An 8,221-nucleotide genomic window follows, 5' to 3' on the forward strand; every position below is an offset into this window, starting at 1 on the left:
AGTATCATTTTTATTCAAACCACCACATATCTATTAATCATTTATATTTGGATGATCAATTATTATTTACCATCGCGCTATAATTTATCTGTCACATATGTGTATATTTGTTACTCTATCAGTCATATATCTATCCATCTATCTACTTATCTACCTATGTTAACTCCTATTTAATCACACTTTCAATCTATTAGGTGTATCTATGTATCTATTAGTCTTTCTATGTATTTATCTCTGTATCTCTAAGATATGTATAATTATTCCTCTGTACATGTTTCCTCTATGTTTCTATATTATTCTATTAATGTATCAATCTATCTATCTGTATATATCTGTATGTTGATTATTATATTAATCAATGTCCATTTATATAATTCTTTCTGTCCATTAATCTATCTATTCTCTATCTATTTTCCATCTATATAACTTTTTATCTATCTACAATCTCTCTATGTGCTTGTCAATTTTCATATCTGTTATTTCCCAGTATTAAGTCATAACCTTTTAAAGTTCCCACCATCCATTCTCTCCCTGTTTTTTGCCCATAATATTTTGATCAAGAACTTTCTGTTAACCAAAGCATCTGACAACACTGGTATTAAATTATTGACCTTAATTCTGCTTGACAAACTACTCTTAGTAGAAGGATTTAACATTTGCTGAACCTAGACTCAGATCTCACACAGTATGCCAAGCAGGTCCAACTGTGATGAGATATTGAAAAATCTCCAGCTGCACCCATTGGGTAGTGTCTACACTATAGGCATTCCTGTGAACGTAAGATGACAATGTTTAAGAGCACTCTAGCTCCGGAGACAAGGAGAGATCTTAGGGTAAATGTCACTGAGTTCTCTGTTTCCTTCTGCTTAAAAAGGCCAGATTCTGCATTCTTGAAAAAAGGGTCCCATATGCATTTGGAATAATTGTGATCCATGGTATTTGTCAGCTTCTTTGTTGCTTTCAAAGGATATACAATCTTCTTTCTACTTATCTTACCCAGCCATCTATTGTGGTATCATTCAGTTGAACACTCATAGAAATACACTTCTGAAAGACTGTCTGCCCACATTAGTGTGAAGTCTAGCCCTTCCCAGATCAGGAGATGAAGAGTTATTTCCCCCGACAGATGATTTCCGTGCATCTTCGGCAGTGGATGATAGTACTGTGATGTTGATCATGGCAATTTCTTTTTCAATTTTCTGAGAGAAGGGAGTGATAGATATACATGGATGATGGTAAGGAGCAGAAATCTAAGCAACTGCAGGAAGAGAGGAAACACGGAAACAGCGACACTGAGAAACATACAACAGGGTTGTGATTCAGGGACAGCCTTGATTTGCTATAGGATACTTATCCTTGAACTTGAAAATCAAGCTGGTAGAAATGTCAGTGTCTCTTTAACAGCTCCCCTAGGACATAAAGGGATGCATGAGCTGGCTTCATTCTCCAGAGCCGATCATATCCCCTAGTCTCGCAGGAGACTTTTCAGTTCCAAATGATAAAACACAATTCAAACTGGCTTTAGGGAAAGCCAAAGTTTAGTTAAAGCAAAAATTCATCTAGGCATCAAAAGACAGTGAGTAACCTCAGATGGAACTGGAATGGTGATTAAAAAGTCTTGACCAGGATGCAGGTCTTGATTTCTAATTTTTTTTACTGACATTATAATGGACACAATGTTAAGATGTTTTCCCTGGCTGTTTTAAGGTCATTTGAGTTTTTCCGAAGCCTAAAGTGGTCAGTTGAGGTAACTCTAACAAAAACATTATGCCATAAAATGACTGGTCTAGCTAAATGAGGAAGATAGAACATACAGTGTCCAACAGTTTGCCACGGCAAGGCAGGAAAAGCCACCCATGCCTGGATTTGGAGGAGAGTTTCAGAGAGAACTAAAGAGAAGGGGCAGGAAGGTCCATGTGGCAGATGGGGTATACAAGTGCTTATTTATAATCAGTACTCTGTTTAACTTTGTGATATTGTTTTCTTAATTTGAACACCATTGGAATTCTGTAGTCACTGTGCTGTGAATTCATAAATGAGCAATCACTTTCTATATGAGTCTAAAGTTAAGACTAACATACTGAAAAGAGATTTTCTTTGTCAGTGATAAATCAGCTGTATGTATACAGGCCTGAGTTCAGACTCCAGAGACCTTATTCAAAGCTTCCCAGCGTGGTAGTGTGTGCTTGTAATGTCACTGCTTGAGAGGCAGACACTGTGGATTCTGGTACTGACTGGCCAAACTGCATCTTCTATTCAGAATATCCTAGGTCCCTGTAAGTGATACTGTCTAAATAAGCATGGTAGATGATTTCTGAGGAATGACCACTGAAGTTGTCCTTTGGTCAATCACACACAGAGACACACAAGCACACACACTCACACACACACACACAGAGGAAAAGCCACCAAATAACCTTCCAAACCATATAACTGCAGATGTACAAATGCTAATTGGTTAATACAATTGGCATTATTTTTGTGTCAATGTCAGTCATTTGTGCAAGATTAGATGATTGAACAGTGCCCCTTCCAATGGGAATAATGAGATTTTTGCTATTGGGTGGCTTAATTATCTTCACCCCAATCAACTTTCTGGAATCTTCCAGCTACCAGGGTCCCATCCCATTTTAAGAACTCCATCTATTAACATCTCCATAAGGTCTCAAAGAGTGTCACTGCTACTGGCTGTTAAATATATTGGAGCTGCTTTGGAGTGGTTGGGAAAAGAAGCCAGCTCATCAGGTGTGTGGTACATTAGTTGAAAAATTCACATTATCGTTATCAGACCTGGAAGTAAGAGGGAGAGCAGAATGAACTATATGAGAAATACAGCAGGTGAACATGACAGGAGCTGTAATGGGAAGAATTTGTTTCCTTTAAAGCATGGAGAAAGACTTGTGAAGACAGACAGCATAAATGGGTGTCAACTTGTAGAAGAAGAAAAATAGATCCATATTGTTCAGCATGCACAAAATGCAACTACAAATGGATTAAAGACCTCAATATTAATCTGACCACATTGAACTTGATAGACGAGAAGTTGAAATGAATCTGCAATACATGGACCCAGGAGACTACTTCCAGTGTTGAACCTGAGTAGCATAGACAATGAGACCAAAAAGGAATAAATGTGACACCTCCTGAAAGTGAGAAGCTTCTGTAATGCAAAAGACATTGTCACTAAGACAAAAAGGCATCCCTTTGAATGTGAAAAATCTTCACCAGTCCGTAATCAAAATTCTGATCTCCAAATATGTAAAGAAATCCAGAAACTAGACATTAACACTTAAATTACTACAATTAAAAAGGGGTACTTAACTGAACACAGAATTCTCAACAGAAGACTTTCAAATGGGCAAAAGACAATGTCATGCTTAGCCTTTTTAGCAATCAGGGAAATGCAAATCAGAACATCTCTGCTATACCATGTTACAACTGTCAGAATGGCTAAAATCAAAAACACCAATGATAGACTATGCTGAAAAGGATGTAGAGTAGAGAAACACCCATCCCTTGTTGTCGGGAATGCAGACTAGTGCAACTACTTGGGAAATCAATGTGGCAGTTTTTCATGAAACTGGGAGTCATGCTACCTCAGAACTGAATAATTCCATTCTGTAAGAGGATTGTGCTCTTGAATATAGTTCCCTGCTTGTTTGAAGTAAAAGAGTGACTACTATTTTTAATAGAAACGATTAAAATTCTTTTTATGAGCGTGAGTTTATCTGCACATTAGTGTGTTCATCATGTGCATTCAGTGCTTGTGTTGGCCAGGGTCAGATGTTTTATAACTGGAGTTACAGATGTTTGTATGAGTGGGAGGAATTGAAACCCTGTCCTCTGGAAGACAAGCAAGTGACCTTAAATGCTGAGCCATCTCTCTCATGCAAGAATGATAGTTCCCTTTCAGGGGAAGGCCTAATTACTAACAGGCCTAACCACCAAAACCTGTGGAGGATATTTTGTAGTCCTAACAGGAGTCCCGGTGGTGTGTGACTCACTCAGTCGCCCTCCCTCCCCTTCTCACTCTTGTCACCTGCTTGCTATCTTGTGCCCCTTTCTCTCTTGCTTAGGACACAGAACTCTTGAACAACACCATCCTCCCTGGAAACGTCATAGGGTTCAAGAAGAAAATTTTGTGTTGGATGTCTTGGAGTATCTGGAATGCTGGTGGCCTGGTAAGGATTTTGTGAAGGTACCAGAGAAACACTCATGTCTGGTGTTTCATTCTATCTGTCTTTAAATCTCCAGAATGTTTTCTTTCTTTTTCTCTCCCTTCACCTTCACCATGTTCACACTTCTCTCACATGCATGTTCTGTCTGAATGTCTGTCATTTGAAGCAATGGAGATGACCTTACAGAAGAGGAGATTATTGTCAACAAAGAAGCTTTTGTTTCCTTTGCTGGTTTTTGCTCTCAACAAATGATCTCTTCCCTTTTCCCTCTTCTTCCTTTCTCTCTTTCTTTCTCTTAAGTGGGCTGCTTCCTTTATTTTGGCAACCAATACATCATTGCAGGTTTTACCCACTGGCGATGCCTAGTTGAATTATTTACTGAGTCAGCTTTCTTTATGTACCCTACTTTCCTGCAGCAGCTGTCTGCATTATCTGGATGAAGTCTCATACCATTAAACCCTCTTTACTTTGGCTTAAAACTAATTTGGGGTCAATGTAAGATAATAAAACACACGAGCTTGATAAGTTAAAATTTTATTAATATACATTAAAATAAAAGACTATTAAAATAAAAAGTCTCATAGTGCACATCCTGGCTTAATTTGAATACCAGCAAAGTAACACCCATATTGCATTTGAGATATCTGGACATGGGATACTTCTACCCAATTCTCTTCTTTTGTGATCAATATTTTGACTCCAATTTCTTTCAGAAACTTCTGGAAATTTCATTGTCCTTACTTTCTGTCAAGAATCTTAAAAATTAGTATTTATGTTGCCCCCCCTTTTCTTTGCATTTTGGTTGCTCATTGCTCTTCTTACAGAAACTGCAGAGAAAACAGGTTCTAAATTTTAATCAATCACAGAGCTCCCAGTTCCAATTGGCTCAGATAGTGTAGGATAATTAAATTCACCCATAGATCCTGCTCTTCACATCTCATCTGCTTCTTTTGAGAGGTGAAATGAGACCTGGTCTTAGGCTTTTCCAACTTACATTATTCATCTGTTAATGTGGAGGTTACAAGACAGCTGTCTAGACTCATGTTCTTCCTTCCACTCTCTGGGTCTTTGTTTTCTGGGTCTGGGCTGGTTTAATACTTATAATATGGCCTTGCCTTAGAACTCCTGGCAATCCTTGTGCTCGTTAGGTATAACAAATTAAACAAAGTAAGGGCTTCCATATTAGGAGTCAAGAAAAACCTGAGTTTAGGAGATAGGTACATATGAGACAGACTGACAATGCATATCTTCACACATGGAAACACACACAGCCATATATTTGAGACAGGTTATCTCATTGAAACCAGATGGTTACTGATTTTTCCAGAACAGGTGGTCTAATTGGTGTATAAGTATGGATATGGTTGACTCTAGATCAAAGAGAGGTAGCTTACTGCCAGACTTGGCCCAGAAGCACCTAAGGAGGTGTATGTGTGCCTTCATACATATGGAAGCTGTTTCATTCTTTGTGTGTGTGTATATATGTGTGTGTGTATTCATGAATGTGAGTGCAAGTGGGCATTGCCACAGTAAGCATGTGGGCTTGAGGAGAGGGGAGGACAACCCAGCATATCATTGGTTGCCTTCCATTTTCTTTGATATGGTGTCTTTGTTGTTTTTGTTGCTTATTCAAGGCTATTTCACTAGCAAGCTTCTGAAGAGTCTCCTGTCTCCACCTCCCAATTCGCTTTAAGAGAACTGGACTTGCAGATACTTGTACACATCCTGATTTTAAGTAGATTCTGAGAATTCAGTCACAGTGCCTTTCACTTTCATGGCAAGTGTTTTGCCTACTGTGCCAACATCCTGGCCCATGAGTTACTTATTGTTACTATTATTTAATTCAGTAACATTTCTATTAGCCATAGTTTTCTAGAGTAACAGAACTCATAGAAAAAGTTTTAACACAATGGTTTATAGGTTGTGGCCTTGTTAATCCCACTATGAAAGGAATGTCCAAAAGCAAAGTAGGTATTCAGTCCAAGACTCTGAATGTGTCAGCTAGTCTTTGGTACACACCAGAATTATAAAGAATTCTGTGTTAATGCTGGTGAGGGAATAGCCTTGCCTTTGAGAGCAAGCAGGCAGAGAAAGAGATTCCTCCTTCCATCTCCTTTATATAAGCTGCCAGAAGATGGTGTGGCCCAGACAAAAATGCCTCTTCCCACCTCAAAAGAGTCCTATCTCAAAGATCCAGATTAGGAGTGTGTCTTACCACTTCAAAATTGAAATTAAGAAGAAATACCCCTCCATAAATATGCCCAGTCTTTAAAATACTTATTAACTCTAAATGTAGTCAAGTTGACAACTAAGAATAGCCATCCCATCATTATGAATATATTGTCTATTCATATAGAAATCTGTATTTCTACCTCATAAAATCCTCCAAGGTTGTATGGCCACAGATCTACTTCACTTCCTATGAGACTTTTCTTAAGTCGGGCAGAGATGCCCCTTCAGTGGAATGTCAATCCTGTTCACTGCAATCTACACCACCAGTTTAACTCCTTGTGGGGGTGCAGGGATATCACATTTACATGCTGATTTTCTGGTTTAGATTTTGCAGGAATATAGAAAGGTTATTATTCAGGGCCCCTCTTTTATAAAATAATGGGACACATACTACAGTTCATCCCATCACTCTGGTGGCAAAGTCTGTCTATGTAAAATCTGAAAGCGGCATTGGGAAGTGTGTGACTTAGCAATGATGTGAAGGGATGGAGGATTCTGGAAATCCAATCACAGAAGGAAATATTGAGTAAGGTAGGTGGCCAACTGGCCAGTCAACTCCAGAGGAATAAAATGTCATTGTATCAGGGGCCATCATAATGCTCTTCACATCTGTCAAGGACCAATGTGGGGTAGATGCAGTATGAATTTGCCTTTCAGCTCCTCAGAGTGTGGGTTCATTCTCAGTGGAAAGAAAAGTATGGTCATGCACTGAGTTCCTTGGTTAAGATTTTAGACTTTGGCAATAAATTCAGATCTTGATTCCATCCTTCCTTTCTGTTGGAACTTTGTTAGACTGTGTAACATGCCTGAGCCTAGCTTCCTTATGTCTTAGGAAGAGAGGAGACAGGATTCAAAAGGCCAAATGAGATAGTGGACAGGGTTCTTATAGAAAGATTTCTTCTAATGTCATTGTGTGAGGCAGGCCAAAGTGATGGAGGAGGGCTGTATGTCTATAGGTTTATAAAGAAACTGCCTTGGCCCTTTTGATAGGAAAGCAAGTTAGATAGGCAGAGTAAACAGAACAGAATGCTGGGAGAAAGAAGCTGAGTAAGACAGACGCCATGCCACCCCTCTCTGAGACAGAAGCAGCTTAAGAATCTCCCTGGTAAGCCAGCAGCTCATGGTGCTACACAGATTATTTGAAAGGGCTCTATCAAGATGTGAGAATTAGCTAATAAGAGGCTAGAAATAATGGGTCAAGCAGTATTTAAAAGAATACAGTTTCTGTAAAATTATTTCTGGAAAAGCTAGCCAGAGCTGGAGACAGGTGGCAGGATGCAGCCGGCCATTCCTATAACACCAAAGAGCAGTCAAAGTTAAGGTCAAAGCTCTGCCACTGAAATGTGTATAATATAAATTGGAAACACAGTTGTTTAAAAAGATGAGTGTAACATTTTATGGAAATGTGTATGCATGCATGCAGAGGCCAGAATTAACCATGGGTGTCTTTCTTAGTTACTCTCTGTCATGTTTAAGATACATCATTTCTTTGAACCTGGAGCTGACCAATTCCCCTTGACCAAAGAGTGAGACTCAGAGACCCAGGTGGGGCTCTCTCCTCAGAACTGAGTGGTGCGTTTTTATCTTTAATTCTGAGATTCTTGCACAAGTTGAAGGGATCAAATTTTTTTATGTTTTTATTAATTAATTTATTTAATTATTAAAGATTTCTGCCTCTTCCCCGCCACCATCTCCCATTCCCTCCCCCTCCCCCAATCAAGTCTTCCTTCCTCCTCAGCCCAAAGAGCAAGCAGGTTTCTCTGCCCTGTGGGAGGTGCAAGGGCCACCCACCTCCATCCAGGTCTATTAGG

The sequence above is a fragment of the Chionomys nivalis genome, unplaced genomic scaffold (assembly GCF_950005125.1).
Source record: "Chionomys nivalis unplaced genomic scaffold, mChiNiv1.1 scaffold_28, whole genome shotgun sequence".
NCBI lineage: Eukaryota > Metazoa > Chordata > Mammalia > Rodentia > Cricetidae > Chionomys > Chionomys nivalis.